Raw genomic sequence first — 19,775 nt, 5'->3', positions numbered from 1 at the left:
AGGGGCGCCTGGGTGGCTCAGTTGGTTGGGCGTCCAACTTTGGCTCAGGTCATGATCTCGCAGTTTATGAGTTCAAGCCCTACGTTGGGCTCTGTGCTGACAGCTCGGAACCTGGAGCCTGCTTCGAATTCTGTGTCTGCCTCTCCCCTGCTCATGCTCTGTCACTCTCTCTCTCAAGAATAAATAAACTTTGGGGCGCCTGGGTGGCTCAGTCGGTTAAGCATCAGACTTCAGCTCAGGTCATGATCTCACGGTTTGTGGGTTCAAGCCCCATGTTGGGCTCTGGGCTGACAGCTCAGAGCCTGCAGCCTGCTTGGGATTCTGTGTCTCCCCCCTCTCGCTCACACTCTGTCTCTCAAATATAAACAAACATTAAAAATTAAAAAAATACTCTTGAAATAAAGCAGGTATAACAATATTTACTAAGCATTTGTGATTCATTTAATAAATATTCTGGATTGCATACTCTGTTCAGGAACTGTTTAGATACCACAGGTAAAGCAGTGAATAAATTCTCATACTTCTTTCAAGTTAGCAGGGGAAATTAATAAATGCATAGTGTATCAGAAGACAATACAGTAATAACTAAGATTTAAAAATACGTATTATAGGCTAAAGAGAAAGCACTTTTAGAGAGGGTAGACCGGGAAGCCCTCCCTCCTTGAGAAGGTCACACACGTGACTGAAGACCTGAAGGAGGTCAGAGTTAGCCATGTGGAGATCTGGGAAAAGAGACTGCAGGCAAAAAGAACAAGTACAAAGGCCTGGAGGCAGGAGTGTCCCTGGTGTTCTAAATCCTGTGCTAAGTGCGCTTTCAATGTATTTTTATAGAGTTTTAAAACTGAGATCATAGGTTGCTTGTCTTATGAATTCGGCATTATATATACCCCAATTTTATATTTAATCATGAGGGAAAGAAAATAAAGCACAGAAAAGATAAATAAGCAGCCTAAAGCCACAAAGATAATTGGCAAAGCCAGAGTTTTCACAGAGATTGACTTTAAAACTATGCACCTCACCACCTCATAAATAAAACCTTTTCTTTAGAAACATCTTGTAATTGCAATTCTTATCTATTTCACCCATTTCCTTTCAACCTTTTGATTTTGTAATTTTTTCTCCTTTGATTTTTAGAAATGTGTTGAAAAGACTGTTTCAGGAATGCCTGGAAAGTAAGTCTATGTCCTGCATACATGTCCCCCCATACCCACCCGAGTTGTGGAGAAAGGAAAACGCTTCCAGTGAAGATTCTATGTCTGGTTATACTGACTGTTGGTAAGTCACTTACCCAAGGCCTCCATGATCTCTTCTTNCACGGACACATACCTGATAATTATTTTCATTTACATGGTTCATCTGTCTTTCAACCATCAGGGAGAAAAAAAGTTTTTACTGCATTTAAATGCAGACATAGCTCTATTATCTGTTTTGTTCATGGAGTCTCAAAATGCTGTCAGGGTCACTGCAATGTGAGAAGACTGGGATTTTGTACACATAAAAGAACAACTGGTTTGGGTTTTCTCCTGGTAACTAAGGAGTGACCTGGCTCTTGGAAACTGTGAGCCAGATTATAGTTGCTGTTGATGGTGATAACAACAATAAATAGAAGTATCATTATAGGGATCGGAATGTGGATGGGCAAAACACCCTGGGAAAACAAACAAAAATACACATGGAAGAAACCAGCATTTGCTAACAGTGTCCATCTCTATGTTATTGCTCTACCATAGCCACCCGTGATTGTAAGGATGTATATAAGGGAAAAAGTCTCTTTCCTCACATTTTTCTGGGGAAATAATTTTGTTCTCAAAGATGCACAAGGAACTAAGTTTCTCTGATTAAGTGAAAGGAAAGGGTAGGAGGAAATCTAACGATAACTCAAGAGACTGAAACTCAAGAATCTACGTAAGTCTCCTTTTGGATTTTCTATCCATCACAGAGAAAACATAGATCTGATGCTATGATGAGAATTTGCTCTTTTTTGGGGAATTCTGTTGAGAGCCTGACCACATTTCCAAGCATCCTTCTCCAAAGTGTTTACCTTATAATGTCTGGATAAACAAATTTACTGGTTCCACTATACTTCATGACAACCTTTCCCCAGTTATTTATTATAATAATGTGGTAACATGAAGGTTACTGGAGCAAGGAGTGAGCCTTCACTAAAAAGACAAAAATAACCCTAAGAATAACAACACTTGAAAAGACATTAAACATTTGTACTTAATGGGCAAAATACATGAATTATGCTCATCTTTTCTATCTTCTATTTGACAGTTCTTGAAAAGAAAGAAGAAAAAGAACATAATATACCTTGTAAGAAATACAACATAAAAATTTAAGAATGGAATTTTATTTGTGAAACATTTAAATTTCTGTAAGAATTTTCTTAACACTAGGTGTTTTAAAGAACTCAAACTTGAGTTTCTGAATGAGATCATGGAAGTGAAAACACCTGCACTCTCTGAAGAATGCTTATTTATACAAAATCAAGGTGAGTCTATAACAGTGGCCCCAATATGTTGTTCTATTAGGACACTAAAAACCACCCCTTACTCTTCCCAGCTGTGCAACAGAAGAATATCAAAGCAACTGAGTCCAAAGCAGCTGCCCCAGGGATGGGGTAAACTCCTAAGGCTGCCGTCACTTCCCACTATGGAGCATAGCCATATGGCGCAGATTAACCACAAATCCAACCACCAGCACCTAAATGATGAGAAGATGACTCCCTTTGCTGTTTCACACACTGGAATGCTTTCACAAAGATATTTTCATCTTTAAGCCCTAGTATCAGAGAGGTACCTCTGGCAAATACTCTAGTAAACCTAAAATGTGACCTGTAATATCTCATGCTTAATTTCTTTTTTGGAAACACGCCCATTTATTTTGTTGATCTCCAAGTTGTGGTTGAGATAACTCTACTTCCTATGATGTGAATGTTTGGGGTAATCTTTTAAATGTACCTAAAAAAGCCCAAGGCCCAAAACTCAAAAGCCAACCACATAAGACCTCCAAACAAAACCAGCCCACAACAATTAACTTGTGAATTCTATGTATGAGATATAAAAATTCCATTCAGTTTTATTTACAGAACGATTTTATTTATGGTTCAGTAATGCAAACTCTTCATTGGAGCTTTCATTGCTTGTGAAATACGTTACCTCTAATAACTTTGGTTCAAGTCCTATAAAATGTCTTTCACCTGTAACAATCTAATCTCAAACCCTGACATTAGTTCGGAAGTAAACAGTTTAATGATTTTTCCTACTGTCCATCTGTGTATAAAGCAAGAGGCACAGCATAATTTGGCACAAACTGACATAACTAGCAGTCATTGCTAACAGAGGTATGGGATCAGAATAGCAAAGGCTTTGTGAAGCCAAAGCAAGGTATGTTGATCCTTGGAAGGTTTCAAAGTTCCTCACCAGGATATGTACCCATATTATGCCAGAGTAAAAGCAAAGCATAAACTTTTAAAATATAATTTAAAGTTGATAGCCTTTGAGGAACTTCACTTTAAAAGTCCCTCTACTTTTAAATTCCCTAGTAACTTATATTGCTGGGGGGCAAGAGGGGGGGGGAGTTCAGATTAATTTGAAAGTATCTTAGATCTTCTTTTAGAAAATATCATGGAGAAGAATAACAAAGGTTGGGATACACTAGCAAAGCAATTCTGTCCACAAAAATTATATGAACTTATTTAAACAAGGAAATAAGGTAAAAATGTGAGGCACCTGAAATATTTATTAGATCAGTAACACCCTACACCTGCCACAGCTGCAACACCTCAAAATAAAATCCCACCTTTGATGTGATAGTCAATGGCCCCCTTAAATTTTATCTTTTCAAATAATATAGTTGCTATACGCTATGCAGTATTATTTTTATTTCCAAAGCAGTAATTGGAACCACATTATTCAGAATTTGCCACAAAACAAACTGGTTTGTGTTCCAAAAGTACATGTGAAAATCAGTCATTAGAAATTGAGAACATATTTTTTCTAGAGAAAGGAACTATATAACAGTGGTAAATGTCCAAAAATCACTGAGATGTTAATGTAATTGGTCTGGGTGTGGTCTGTGCAGAGGGATTTCCAAGTCTCATTTAACCCATAGTACACTAGGCACCTCAATAAGCCACCATGCATATATAACACGATCTCCAAGAGAAAAATTATTTCAGACCTCCAAGAGGAAATCTATCTCTCCCCCATCCCCTCTAACACGTCTCTTTTTGTCTCTCAGGAGCCTCAACGGTCAGGAGTCCAGCTGAACATTTCCCTGCCTACAAGACAGCCAGTACCTAGGACTGGGAACTGAGAAGAAAGAGTTATGTAGAAAAAACTGGGGGCTTCACTAGAAAATTATGTAGTATCTATAGCATACCAGATCTCAGCCCTGATCATGGTCTTCATTTTGAAACCCTGTAAAATGTAGGTACAAACAATGCTCATAATTTGTGGATTCTGTATTTGTGAATTTGCCTACTCACTAAAATTTACTTGTAATCCCAACAATATTCATGATGCCTTCCACAGTAATTAGTGACATGCACAGAGCCTTGAAAATTTGACTCACCTAACATACATGTTTCCAGCTGAGGTCAAGTAAGGTAATGTTCTTCTGTGCCTTCTTGTTTCAGATCTCATATTGTAAACCAGGGTCTTTTTTATATTCTATTTACAACCACAATTTTTGCATTTTTCTCCTTGTTGAGGATTTTGCTGTTTAAAATGGCCCCACAGGGGCGCCTGGGTGGCTCAGTCGGTTAAGTGTCCGACTTCCACTCATGTCATGATCTCACTGTTCCTGGGTTCGAGCCCTGCATTGGGCTCTGGGCTGACAGCCAGCTCAGAGCCTAGAGCCTGTTTCCGATTCTGTGTCTCCCTCTCTCTCTGACCCTCCCCTGCTCACAAGCTTGCTCTCTCTCTCTCTCTGTGTCTCTCGCAGAAATAAATAAAAACATTAAAAAAATTTTTTTAATGGCTCCACAATATATGCTTCAGTGCTTTCTAGTGTTCCCAGCAACAAGAAGGTTCTGATAGATCAATATGTGTATCAGGTAAACTTCATTCAGGCTTAAGTTACAGCACTGCTAGTTATGAGTTCAATGTTCATGAAATCAACAATATACATTAAATTAGGTGTTTCTAAAATTTGAATGGAATCACATTTTAAGAAGGTTATGTATTGACTGGTTAACAAAAGAGTGTGATCGGGGGCTTGCAGGAATCTAACTTTGTATTTTACTAGGAGCATTACTTCCGTATTTGCTAATGTGTTTGTGAGGACTTTATAGATGGTAATTATCACAAATAACGAGAGCCAACTGTAATAGATACATAAATTCTGTCTGGTGACTCCTCCCCACCCCACCCCCACCCCCGGAAAAAAAAAGTTTGTCTCCATTTCTAATTCGTCTCAAATTTCCTTTAAATTTGTGCCATACTGATTTTTCCTTTGAATTGGTTACAACATCTGCCTGGCTCCCTTATTTCATGAGAAAGATAAATTCTATTAAAAATGTTCATTTATATCTATATTAGAGTCACGTTTTTATCTTTTCAGGAAATATTCTTTTAATAATTATGGAAGCCCCTTTGAGACACCTAATAATAGATCCACCAACCAAAGCACCAGAAGTGGTGTGCCTTATTTTAAACCCAGGTATGTCTTTTCTTGGTAAATATAAGAGAATTTTGCTGACTGTCCATTTTTCTAATTTTAACTTTGCTCTCTACTATGTTTGGTTTTATGGTCTAATTATTTGATGACTCCCTTAAGTGAATTAATGGTTGTAGATATCTATTCTCATTTTGTTTATGAGTTTGCAAGCATAAGGGGGAGGGACAGAGAGGAGATAGAGAATCCTGAGCAGGCCCCACTGTCAGCACAGAGACCAATGTGGGGCTTGAACTCAAGAACCAGGAGAGCACGACCAGAGCCAAAATCAAGAGTTGAAAGCTTAGTTGAGCCACCTAAATCCTCCTCTATTCTCATTTTAAACAGGGGGAGAAAAACTGAAAATTTGGTTTGTTGGTCTTTGAGGTTTATGTGACTCAAACAAATGAAGAATTTGTAGTCACTTATTAGAGAACAGCTCTTTAGTATGGACTAGTGAATTTCGTAATTCCGTTGACTGTTAAACCACGACTGTAATTTTAGAACTAAAGTTATAAGCTCTCTGTGACTATTAGTTTGTCTGCATGTCTATTAATTCAGAAGGGCCTTTACATATGTGTGGGTAATGTTTTTCTACCTCTACACGATATTAATGAATTAGATTATAAAAATCTCTTTTAGAGGCTCTGTTTTGATTGGCTTATAGAGAACTGCTTATATAAAAATTCCTACAAGTCTAGGGGCATCTGGGTGGCTCAGTCAGTTATGCTTCTGACTTTGGCTCAGGTCATACCTCAAGGTTCCTGAGTTCGAGCACAGCATCAGGCTCTCTCCTATCAGCAAAGAACCCACTACGCATTCTCTATCTGTCCCCACATCTCTGCCCCTCCCCTCTTGCATGCACACTCGCATGTGCTCTCTCCCTCTCTCAAGAATAAACAGACATGAAAGAAAAAAAAAAAGAATTCCTAAAATTCTTAGAAAATAAGGAAATTCTTAGTGTGATAGATTTTTAAAAAGTGTTTTGTTTTGTTTTGTTTAAGTTTATTTATTTGAAAGAGAGCACACACACAGCACAGACAGAGGGAGAAAAAGAGAATTCCAAGCAGGCTCCACACCATCAGCACAAAGCCCATCTCAGGGCTCAAACTCACAAACTGTGAGACTGTGACCTGAGCTGAAATCAAGAGTCGGGTGCTTAACTGACCCACCCATGTGCCCCTAAAAAAGTTATCTTAAAGACCTAAGGAGTGTTTAAGAATTCAAGCTTAAACTAACATAGATGAATGTGGGGTGCCTGGCTGGCTTAGTAGGAAGAGCATCCAACTCCCGTTCTCTGGGTTTTGAGTTTGAGCCCCACATTGGGTGTAGACAATAAATATTTTAAAAAATATACAGTGGAATCTTTGGCAAATAAGATACATTTAGTAATTTTGATTTAATAAAAAGCAGCTATGTTTTCTTTAATAGTGTTAAATATAACACAAGCACAGATCTTTATTCTACTTAGATGTTCTTTCTAAACATCTATAAATTTACTGATAGAATAAGCTAGTATTACTTCTGCTTAATGTTTACAATCCTAAAACATAGAAATCTGTGTTTATCCAAAATGATTCATTATTCTGGTATTTTTAACAGTAATTAAGTTTTTGTAGTAGGTCACACTGAAAATTAACTTCCAGGGACGCCTCGGTAGCTTGTTGTTATGTGAATTTCTAAGTTTTGCTAGTTTACAAAAATATTGGTGTGTAACAGTTTTCAATGATCTCAGTTTTATCTATGAAATCAAAGTAACTTTGGTTAAAAGATATAATTAATATATATGAATCAAATTCTAGGAGCAATAGTGGCAAAGTGGTAGAACTTGATATGCAAGGTAATGGAAAAAGAGAACAGTTAGTACAGAGGCTGCTTTTAGGCAACCAACTTGAACACTGGAAACCTGATCAAGGCAAAATGGCCCACAGCGACCACAGAGCTGAATGCAAACTGGCTCACTAACTGACCCACCTCTAAACAGACACAGGCCCTAACTGACCAATTACAACCAGGCACAGTTCTGAAGATTACCAAAAAAGGGAAAATTCCATATTCCCCCACTCTGCCCTGTAACTGTGGCCCCCACCACCTCATAGCAGACAGTCTCTCCTTTGCTGTCCTGACTGCTGCTCCCTTGCAATGTATTCAATAATCTTCTGTTCTGTCTTAGGCAAACTCTTACACCACTGGCCTCTGCCTGATTGGGTTGCCCCACATTTGATGATGTCCCCATGTCCTGTCCCCATATTTACAGTTATTAAAGTAAATAACTGTTCCAGAATGAAAAGAAAATGGTGAAGGATATAACCTGTATGAATACAGAAAGTTATGTAAGATTTGGCAAAAAAACAAAACAAAACCCCACAAACTTTTATTTGCCTTACAACATGTCTAAAAAATAAGTCTGAAAAGCTATGAAATGTTTACTATCTTCACAAAATTTGCTCAGTTTGGGTGGGCTTGTTTCATTACTTCACTGTTCCCTGCCTCAATATCTTTTTGTCTAATCTGCCTAGATTTCAAAGGTTCTGTGGCTTATCACAATAACTTTATATGCTTTAAGTCCTGAGATGACTTCTTTGAGAGCTCAGGTTCTTAACAGTTACGTTACCTTTTATGTGTGTAAGTTTTTAAATATTTTTTTTATTTTTGAGAGAGAGCATAAGTGGGGAGAGGCAGAGAGAGAGGGAGACACAGAATCTGAGGCAGGCTCCAGGCTTAAAGCTGTGTGCACAGAGACTGAGGAGGGGCTAGAACCCACCAGCTGGGAGATTATGACCTGAGCCGAAGTCAGACACCTCTAACCAACTGAGCCACCCAGGAGCCCCTGTTTGTAAGTTTTATCATCACTATGAAATGAGCAGCCAAGTACTATTTGTCTGGCACCCGTGGTCCTATTCGTATCCTAAGTGTGCGAATCTACTGACTTTTTTTTTTTTTTTTTTGCCTCCTCAAAAGCCTAAATGTAAAATGAAATACTCATTTTATCTTTGCACCTAAAACTATCTTTGAGATGCCCCAGAGGAGCTCTGGAGCATCACAAAGATGTATTCTTTCAAACTTGTGAAAAGAGAGGTACTGGAAATAATTAGGTTTATCTGACACATTACTATTGATGAGTAGCATTCTAAGAATTATCAAGTCAATAGAGATGCTTAACCCTCCTGAGGTTAAATGTGTATGGGTAAATTATTAAAATAAATATTTCACAAATTTATGCTATATGCTAAGTAGAGGTTCTCAGTGCCCTCACTGTCCATGATGTGTTATTTATCAGAGCCCTGATAGCGTTTTGCCTGATATTAGAGGTTATCACATACAATTTCAGTTATCTTTAAAAATACAACTTAGGGGTGAGGGCTCATGGTGGCTTGGTCTGTTAAGTGTCCCACTTCAGCCCAGGTCATGATCTCACAGTTGATGAGTTCATGCCCCACGTCGGGGTCTGTGCTGACAGTTCAGAGCCTGGAGTCTGCTTCTGATTCTGTGTCTCCCTCTCTCTTGGCCCCTGCACCACTTGTGCTCTCTCTCAAAAATAAAACTAAACTTTAAAAAACAATAACAACTGGTTTGCACCTTCCTTAGTTTGGATCTCACCTACTAAAGCTAGTATATGTAAATTGGAAAATTCGTATCACTTATCAGTGGTGTTTTATTAATATACAAATGTTTAGGACCTTCGTCAGACTTACTGAATCTCTTAATTTTCTTGATATATTTTTGGTATATTCTTACTGTAATGTTTGGTACATTCAGGATATATGCCTCAGGATTACTATATTTCTCTGTAAATATTATGTTCATCCATTTTTATAAATTAGATACACATTCACGATCATTGAAAAGAGCCTTTAATATTGTTTGCAGATATTTTGTCTATAACATTTTTGGTATGACTTTAAGTTGCATTATCCTTGTTACGAATGCTTATATTTTCACTTCTGAAATTTACCAGTAACGTTAACTATAGCCATTTTAAGTCTTTTCTCATTTATGGATAGATTTTTTTTTGTTTTACTCTGATGGTTCTCTGAAAGCTTCTGAAATCAGTTACAGGCCTGAGTGCTTTGTCTTAACAAAGAGAGACTGCCTCAGAGCTCTGTGAAGGACTCTTATTCTTGGGTTTAGGCTTCTGATGGCTATTAATTACAAGACAAGACTAGTGGAGTAAGTCAAGATTTCCAGAACTCTAATTGAGCAACAGATAATTCTTGTTTCACTGGATTATTAATTTAACCATATAGGGCTGAATGCACTGATAAGGGCTAAAATGTTCTATTTTCTGGACATTTAAGGAAATCCTTTCCCTTTCCTTCTGATGTATCTACAACTTAGTAGAGTCTGTTTTGCAAACTAAAATCTGTATTATTCGTATATGATACTAGTCTCCTTGCATGACCCCTACAGAATTTGGGAACTCTTGTTGAATTCATGGTAATGCAGTTATTTGTACATGTTCAATATGTCCTCCTTTTTATTAGAACATTAGTGTAAACAATGGTTATGCAGTGAAGGCCTTACTTACACTGACATATTTGACAATGATGCTCACATAATTAGATATGACCAGACACTTTTAAAGAACTAAAGTTGACTTTATGGAGGCCAATGCTTACAAAACTCCATCCAGGAAAAGTGGCCTGGCACCAGGCTTACAAAGTTCCCCAAGGTACTAAGGAACCTTATTCTGAGGATCCAAGATATTTTGGGGACCCTGAAAAGGGAGGAAGAATTTGCGCAAATAGGTATCACAGAAGAAATCTGGTGGCAAGTTACTGGCTGTGAAAAGTCAAATCTGAGCTTCCTTATGAAATACTTCAGCAAAGCAAATTTATAAAAGCTTATGTGGTAAAGAGCAGTGGTACTGCCACCCCCCCAAAATGCATTTTTGGCATAAGGATTATTTTTGAGCTTGTTATTTTTCAGAAGCAGTAAAATCTCTGAAAATGAAGAAATTGGCCTTTTGTGACAGACATTTACATTTATAAGGGAAATCTCCATTTGTAAAGGTGCCTCCCTCTCAGTCCTAGGAAGAGGAGGACTCAAACTTTGGAAACTCCCAACCAGAGATGTCTTGGAATTAAATCTGCATAACAATTAAACCCTTGTTTATGGTGTTTTACTTGATAACCTCCAAGACTCACTCTCCCTAGCACCAACCCCCCAAATCTTGTTTTTAGCTGCAGATAATAAGTTGGTGGCAATGGCCATTTTGGAATTACTCAGTTTTCCTGGGTATTTAGGAGGTATAAATGTTGTTAAACTTGTTTGTTAATCTTTTCATTATGGGGGAGGGGTGGAGTCTCAACCAAAAACCTAGAAAGTTAGAGGGAAAATTATTCTTCCTCTCCTAGAGTGGCAAATTAGATATTCTTGCTATACCTAAATAAATAATCAGGCCATATATTAGCCCAATATTTTGTGATCATAATCTTTCTTTACAATTTTATTAATCATAAAAGAGTAGAAATAAATTTTGTTTCAGTAGAAAATGACATGATCTATAGCATGCCCTCCCCACCCCTTCCAGGTTAACAGATTTCAGCCTAATTCCTAGTCTTTCAGCTATTTTATTTCTTTTTAAATTGTATGATATGCAAATTATGTCCTGTGTCCTATCGGTAGTGATTTAATTAACTCCCCTTCTCCCACAAAACCTCCATCTGTCTCTATTTGTATTCCTTTTTTCTACATACATTTGTGCTGTTTTGACTTTTTGAACTGGTTATAACATCTACCTACTTCCTTTATATCACATGAATAAAATGAATCCTTTAACAAGAACTTTTATATTTGGATAGGTCATGATTCCTAGCTTTTATAACAAAGGCATCTTTTAACAGATGTGTGGATGTGAGGTTGAGACCCTCATTCAAAGGTTTAAGTTTGGTGGGAGTCCAGACTGATGGGGTCTTCTTCTGGGATTATTCTAAATCCTACCTCCTTATCTTCCTGAATCCAGAGCTCGACCTATCTACTTCCTCCCCTGCTTCTACCTTCTATTACTTCGGAGGCAGGTTTTCCTCTCCAATAGACCCACTGTGGACAGAATGCAGTTTCACAGTTTATCCTCTATCCTCCTGCTCTTGAAAGAAAACCCTCTTCTATTTTGAGAATTTCAAAGAGTTTTTACAGCTAACAACAATGAGAAAAACACAGGGGGTAAAATGACCTACCAGAGGAAAGTCACAAAGTTTCAAATCAGATCAAACAGGGAAAAGGCCATTTCTGGTTTCATTAGCATATAAATGGTAGTAAATCCTGGTCTTGGACCATTTTTCCACAACTCTCTTACTCCTCCTCTGTGATGCAGCTTCCTTCTCCTCCCCGCCCTCAACCACCTCAGGAAACACTAGGAAAGACAAAAGCCACAATGGGTGAGAAAGGTGGGTCTTTTCAGTACACAAAGAACTAAAGTAAGGTTCATCTACATTTCAGAGGAAACCCCAGATACTCTTTTCTCTTTTTACAAAGAAAGGTTATCTTTGAAGAGTTCCTCTGATTCCAGGAACTCAGCTTTGCTAAGCTCAAAGAGGAGACCTTCAGGATGAGGCCCTGGGGTTAAAGCCAAAAGACACCCAGGGTATTTATATTTTCTTTACTTCGTGTGTATGCTGGGGGAGGTTGAGAAGTAAGATTTGGGAGAGGGGAAGGTAAGCAGCGGGGGGAAGCCACAGGGAGGGTAATTGGTCTTTTCTTGTTTCCCACTCCCTAGTTCCAAAGATCTTTGAAGAAGTGAGGTATGGTGAGAAGAGAGACCTGAGCAAGACAGAAGCAGGGGGTAGTTACATGGAATTATTAAAAGCAGGAAAGAGAGAACTTCATTTAGTCTCAGAAATTGGCATATTCTTATATAAAAAGATGAACCTGCACAATACCTTATTTGGTTAAGAAATTGAAAATAGGTAATTAATAGATTTTGCGGTATAATCCTGGTCTCTTTTAGCTACTTTATTTCATTATTATGTGCAACATAAGATTTCCACATATCTTTCATACTGGGCAAGAGTAAAGAATAGAACTGTATTTCTTAAATATAAAATGTGAAAATTTCAAAGTTGGATAAGGTTTTCATATTTCTTATATTCACTATAGAATATAAGTAAAATATTTAGAATACGTGAGAACAAAGGCAAAAGAAAAAAATTAAAATTAGTTAAAATTTACAGCCCATTGACAAGTATATGGGACAGGCAGGTAACCTTCTTCCAGGAACTCAACTGCCTCAGTGCTAATACTTTGCTACAGCCAAAGGCAGCCTTAGCTTGACATTACCCTGACCTCCATGATCCTGAAAAAATCTCTTTGGAAACTTCATCTCTATACCCCCAAGATAGATAGATGTTAGCAATCATCCTCCAAGCATAAGGCCTACTGATACATGTCTGAAGGGTCTCATGACTCAAGTTTTTACTAGACAATAGTAAATGACTTTTTCCTAAGAAATCATGCTTCCACATTCCTCAGAGGCTTCTGCTATCCTGAGCCCCCTCTCAACTATTTCTGTCCATGGGTCCTATTTCTGTGCTTAAAAAAACCCACCTTTTTGCACCAAAGACCTCAAGAATCTTTGATCATTTGTTCCCGAGCCCCAATATTTTCACATCATATAACAATGTATATTCTGTACACTGCTAAATACTACAGATCAGTGCTGTCTGATACAAGCAATGTGAATCGCATATAATTTTTTTTGAACACTGAAATTTTAATGATTTTAAGTAGTGATAAAATTTGATAGGTTACAATGACAGATAACATTTGCTTTCTCAAGGTTAGTGAAATTATACCTACAATAATAGTTCTGAATGTCCTAATGGTACATTAGGGAATATCTAAAATAAGGCAAATATAATCGAGTTTAATTAACAAGTTCTCAACTATTGTGATAGCTTTCAGAATAGCAAAGTATGTAATTGACTAAGTTGAATGAGCATTTCCTTTTTGTATTTACATATAGTATAAGAGATACAAAAGAAAATAATACACATTTCCTGTGTCTATCTATAAGCCTGCTGTGTAAGACTTCTGTAAATAATCCTGCATGACTTTCCACTGCACCCCTGCTTCTTAACACAAGCTACACGGTTCTGATTCCTATCTACCTCCTATGTCTTACTTCATAGAATTCATGTCCTCACTCTGCCGTAGCCAAACTGATTCTTTCAGTTCCTTGATGTACTCTTTTCTACCTCAGAACAGATGATTTCTCTCCTGCTCTAGATCCTACTTTTCTAAATCTTACCCCTGAAAGGCCATTCAGGAAAGTCCCATCTTTTTTTTTTTTTTTTTAATCATAATTGATTCTTGCTTTTGTTGTCCATGTTTTCAGAGCTACCTTCCTTGCGCCTAAACTGGGTTCCATGGAGAGAGAGAGAGAGAAAATCACCTGTTCAAAAAGTCTGTCACACTTTGAATCCTGGTAGGTATATTTTGCCTCTGATCTGCAAGGTAGAACTTCAGTAGTTCTAGTAACTTTTGACCCTAAACCAAGAGGGCTCAAGCCCCGTCCATATGTCAAAAATGTAAATAAGATGCATATGGTTGGCATACCACTTTCTGTATCATCCTCTGTTTTCCACTTGAAAATAAAAAATAAAATTTCCCATTTAAAGCACCTTCTGAATCTATGAAACAAAAGCTTCGTGCATATGAATGAAGTTCTATATTTTCTGGGGACTAAATATGGATTTTCTGTAAGTAGCTAACGAACACTATTTTTCCTAAATCTAACCACTTAAGCAATTTTCACACTCCTTTAAGAAGCCAACATTGACAAAATATTGGAACTGATCTGAGTTTTGGATTATTCTTCCTTTTTTACTAGCTCATGTTTATAGTTACTCCAGTAGGACAGGGATGCAGGCACAAACACAGGTTATCTAGTTGAATCACATACATAAACTGAAAATTTTAAAATATAAGTAATCTCTAGACCCAATGTGGGTTTGAACTCATGAGCCCAAGATCAAAAGCTGCATGTTCTGTCTGAGCCAGCCAGGTGCCCCAGTATAATTTTAAAGCTTTCTAGTAGCCACGTTAACAAATGACTAAAGAAATAGATTTTTTAAAAAAGATATAGGAAGAAGTTATTTTAATCCTATTTTCCTAGCCCAATATGTAATCAATATAAAAGCTTTAGTTTTTTTTAAATACTAAGTCTTTGAAATACAGGGCATACTTATAGCACATTTCAATTTGAACAACACACATTTCAACTGCTATACAGACACATATGGCTACCATACTGGACAGTGCTGACCTAATGATTAATTTTTCAGATTTACTAGCAGCATAGTATAAAAAATACTGCAGCTGAAATCTAGGAGCTTGGGCTCTATCAGTTAAGAGCTATGTGACTGATCTTGGTCTTGTTTTATTAACTTCTAGGCTTCTGATATCTGTAAAAAACAGTTTAGAACAAATAACATACATCTTGTAAAACAGCTCTAATGTTACGACGTAATCATCTTAAGTACACTATGATATACTTAAGTTTATCCATTAATAAACTCAGGATAAACTCCAAATCAGAAAAACATTGGTTGTATTTTACAAACACATTAGAATATAAGAGACTGCTAATCATTTTACTAAAATTTCCTTTCTCCAGATTTCTAGTTACAGGAAATTAACAATTCTAATAGTAGCCAAATTAAAGTGATTTACAGAAAAGTTTAAAACATGATTTGGAGAACAATTCATAGCTTATCTAAATGTATAGTTCAAACTCACCAATATTGAGCAAATTAAAAGATGAGTGGAACTGGATGGGGTTTTTATCCATGCAGGTGCTTATAATCCAGTATAAAATATTAACAGTTTGAGTACAAGGACAGGCCTTATTTAACTACTGATCCCCAGAGCCCATACACCAGTGCCAGCAACAATAATGTCTGATGGAATGCAATACAAAAAATACAAAACAGTACCATAAAAGCTGTAAGAAAGGAATAATGTCATTGTGGAAGTTAAAAGGAAGACAGAGGGGCGCCTGGGTGGCTTAGTCGGTTAAGCGTCCGACTTTCGCTTAGGTCATGATCTCGCGGTTCGTGGGTTCGAGCCCCGCATCGGGCTCTGTGCTGACTGCCAGCTCGGAGCCTGAAGCCTGTTTCAGTCTGTGACTCCCTCTCTCTCTGACCCTCCCCTGCTCATGCTGTCTCTCTCTCTCTCTCCTAGAAATAAATAAAAAAACATTAAAAAAAAAATTTAGAAAAAAAAAAAAGGAAGACAGAAAGCATATCCAGTAGGGGGTGTGAGATGGAGGTGGGAAAGGGAAATAAGAAAAGGGACCAAGAAAGAGTTAATATTTAAACTGTATTTTGAAGGCTAGATAGTAGCTCTTGCAGCATTAAGGATGAAAATGGGAACAGCATGAGTCAAGTTACAGATGAAATAAAGGATATAGCAAGCTTGGGGATAAGGGCAGAAAGAAGAAATGGGACACAGTAAAATAAAGCTACATCAGTGCTTCAGTGATGTGAGTACTTACGTTGTAAACTTTATATTATCAGTTGAGAAGCGTATCTTAAGCATAGGCCCTATATGATGTTTGAATAAAGGATATTTTGGATTTAGAAAAAGTCACAGAAGAAAGTGTTGGCATTAAGACTGTGTGTGTGTGTGTGTGTGTGTGTGTGTATAATGGTTCAGACCATGGGTCAATAACTATATTCTGGAAATGGACAAAAATAAAATATTTCTAGACTTTGGGGGCCATATGGTCTCTATTACAACTATTTTATTTTACTACTGCAGCTGAAGAACAGTTATAGATGATACATAAATGAATGACTATGACTGTGTTCAAATAAAACTTGCTCATTCACTCATGGGTATTATGGCCTTGTTATCTAATGTTAATTAATGTCTCTAAAACCTCAGTTTCCTTGATCTACAAAATGGGGATAATAACTGTTCATGCTTCATAGAGTTGCATGAGGATTAAATGAGAAGAATGAAAAACACTAGGCATAGTGACAAACTCATGCCTTAGTGTTTATGTTAGCTTTTGTGATGATGATACTTATTACCTGAGTCTGAAATATAATTCGAAGGCATTAAAATGTTTTCTAGGAAGCAAATGAGTCTGGAAATTTTGTTCTTCCCTGTACTGATTCTCTACAATACAATCTTTTATGTCAAGGACAATGATGGTCATGACTTTTTAAAAAACCATTTAAAAGAAAGGAAAACAGGGGCACCTGGGTGGCGTAGTCGGTTAAGCATCCGACTTTCGCTTGGGTCGTGATCTCCCAGTTTGTGGGTTCAAGCCCCGCATCGGGCTCTGTGCTGACTGCCAGCTCAGAGCCTGGAGCCTGGTTCAGTCTGTGACTCCCTCTCTCTCTGACCCTCCCCTGCTCACGCTGTCTCTCTCTCTCTCTCCTAGAAATAAATAAAAAATATTAAAAAAAAAAAAAAAGTAAGGAAAACAACTAAGAAGGGGATGAAAGGCATAGGTTGGTCATTTTTTGGAATAGTCCCTGAGTATATAAACTAACCTCTTAATTTCTAGACATGCCCAAAAGACAAATATTGGATAACCTTTGCCAGGTTTTTTTGTTTATTCATATCAACAAAAACAAATTTTCTCCCTAGAGCATATAATGAATAAGATACTGAGCTAAAAAGTAAGGAAATATAACCTTATGTCTACAATCTTTGTGTATTACCCAATCCAACTTCTCATTTCAAAGATGAAGAAATATGTTTATCAAAAGTATAGTGAAACATGACTTGCTCAAGATCTCCTGTGAAGCTAACAGGGAATGAGAATCCTAATTACTAGTCTCTTAATCCAATAGTCTTTACATATTAGTGCTTCTAAACCATTTCTTTTTAATGCTTTCACTAACCAGAACACTGGTTCACCCAACCTTCAACATCATTAGCTCACAAAAGAATGATGTTAGGTGTGGGGGGAATGGGGATACATTTTTATGTCCCCAATACTATCCACCTACCCAAGAGAGGTAAATCAGAATGGATAAGATGTGGGAAAAGATTGTCCATTCCACGGTTCTATACCATTTCAATGATTTGTTACCTCAATAACTAGAGAAACAGGACATTATATATAAAGATATATAATGCTGAATGTTCAATAAACGAGGCAGATCACAAGTACCACAGTGAATTTAAGGGTGTAAAAATCAGTGAGAACTCTCTCAGGAGATGAGTAGAGGGATGTTTTTTAGAAAGTCAATTTCACCACATATCATATGTCCATTATATAGGTTTTGTGCTAGGTGCTGAGGACAAGGCAGTTACTAAGACAGACAGAACTCCTACTAACTTGTAGGTTAAAATTTCTGACCCACAATTAGCCTACCGTATTATAAGATACTGTCCATTAAGCTTTTTCAAGTTATACTGTTTACTGACTTTGATAATGTTCCTTAGTTTTCTTTCCCAGGGAGGTAGAAATCAGAGTGGGAAAGCACCTGATTTCAACAGCAGCAGCTAGTTCATACCTGCAATTCACATGACAACTGTAGTCATGAAATCCTGGTGACCACTTAGACATTAACCAGAGATTTAACAATTTAATTAGATTTCTTGTTATTAAACTCACATTACAGACCTCGAATAATTTTCAAGGTGTCAGACATGAAATATGGTAGGCTGCAAAGATGGAAAACATTAATAGAACTGCTTTTGATAAGCTATATTACAGTTTAATTAAAAAGCAATTTAATTTAAATCAAAATAATATTTTAAAGACTATGACCAGCATGAAAATAATTATGTAATTAAGAAATTTGGAAATGGCCAAGAACATGTTAATAAGGAGCTTCATTTATGTTTTTTTTTTTTAGGTTTTAAAAAGTCTACTACAAAGACTAGGATGAACTTACGTACAATTATAGCTTAAGTATTTCTAGTAATGAATTCAATCCTCAATTCCCATTGTACATAGGAAGCACAAGACATAGAAAGAAGAGACCAACATGGATCCATAGCTGGGCGGTTTGGCTTCACACTCTTAGCCATAAGCTACATAATACTAAGGGTAAAAAGTGAATATTTTAGATAGTAATATATTTCAAATATGTTATAGAACACTAATAATCTTTTATACTGATATACTGCCTTATAGTAACAATATACTTAAATAGACACTATCTCATTCAAATAGATAATTTAGATTCAAATTCAATTTGACCAACTGGAACAAAAGAATGCATTAGATACAAATATATAGTAGTGCTTTTAAATTCAAAGGAGACAAATCAAAATATTAGATGGAGAGAGGTAAGGGTCAGAACTAATAGATACGGAAGTACTATTATGTAAAAGGTACTGGACTAGGTACTATGACTTAGACACCATGACTTCAACCATGAAAAAAACATTAAGTCCATTATGAAACTAATCCAAAATCATGTAGCTTCAAAGTGGCATAACAAGGATCAGAATTCAGACTGTACTGACTCCCACTGTTGCATGGCTTAATAGAAAACGAGGAGAAAAAAAACCACTGGCATTTCCATTGATAGCAATATCAGCATAAACAATAGTTTTTGGTGGCTACCTCAAAAGCTACTACAGTCTTAGGCTTCATTAATCTAATATCAGAATTCAGAATATGCTTGGTACTACCCACACCATTATCTAGAAAAGTGGCATTTAGGCTTACATGAAATCTTATAGAGAATAAAGTAATGATAACTATTTTCCAAATAATCTAAGAGGTATTAGGCAGAATTATAGATTTGAGATTTTGTCTCACAGTAATAAAATAATAAACAGAGGTATCAACTGAATTAGACTACCTTATGAGATAATTAAGGAGTTCAAAAACCAAACATTGGTAATTTTGCAGAGGGAGTCATAAACAAGATAGGGGTAGGAGAAACAGGTTTTCTCCCTGCTTCTATTTCAAATTAGGGAAGTTTGTCTTTTACATGTTATGTGAGCATTCTATTTTAGATTTTTTTATAGCAGGGAAATGTTCCGATGGTGTAAAAAATCTAAAAAGCACTGGATTAGACAGACCTACTATAAGATATGTTTCAACTCAAATTCTATATTTCTGACTGGTTTTGATTAAGGTCAAGAACATAAAATCATATTTTCATTTTATATGTCAAAGCAAAACAAATGCAGAC

At 36.8% G+C, this 19,775-nt stretch overlaps 1 protein-coding gene and 2 long non-coding RNA genes across 3 annotated transcripts in view; 2 read left to right on the top strand and 1 right to left on the bottom strand.

The window, feature by feature from the left end:
• LOC144222019 (uncharacterized) overlaps positions 1 to 4,323 on the top strand; it is an 89,038-nt gene extending 84,715 nt beyond the window's left edge. Inside the window, exons 2-4 of the long non-coding RNA XR_013332257.1 lie at positions 1,135 to 1,275; positions 2,278 to 2,494; positions 4,246 to 4,323. This is a non-coding gene — a long non-coding RNA (uncharacterized LOC144222019). The remainder of the gene's footprint in view (positions 1 to 1,134; positions 1,276 to 2,277; positions 2,495 to 4,245) is intronic.
• The window catches only part of NDUFS4 (NADH:ubiquinone oxidoreductase subunit S4), a 109,958-nt gene that overhangs the window by 2,477 nt on the left and 87,706 nt on the right, over positions 1 to 19,775 (bottom strand). The gene's annotated exons all lie outside the window — the stretch shown is intronic.
• LOC144222018 (uncharacterized) lies at positions 4,352 to 19,774 on the top strand. Its single transcript, XR_013332256.1, has 4 exons — positions 4,352 to 4,433; positions 5,569 to 5,667; positions 13,997 to 14,086; positions 18,483 to 19,774. It is a non-coding gene; the product is annotated as an uncharacterized LOC144222018 (long non-coding RNA).

This window comes from Crocuta crocuta, unplaced genomic scaffold, assembly GCF_008692635.1.
Source record: "Crocuta crocuta isolate KB4526 unplaced genomic scaffold, BGI_CrCroc_1.0 scaffold181, whole genome shotgun sequence".
Taxonomy (NCBI): Eukaryota; Metazoa; Chordata; class Mammalia; order Carnivora; family Hyaenidae; genus Crocuta; species Crocuta crocuta.
This window is presented reverse-complemented; position numbering and strand designations above follow the sequence as displayed.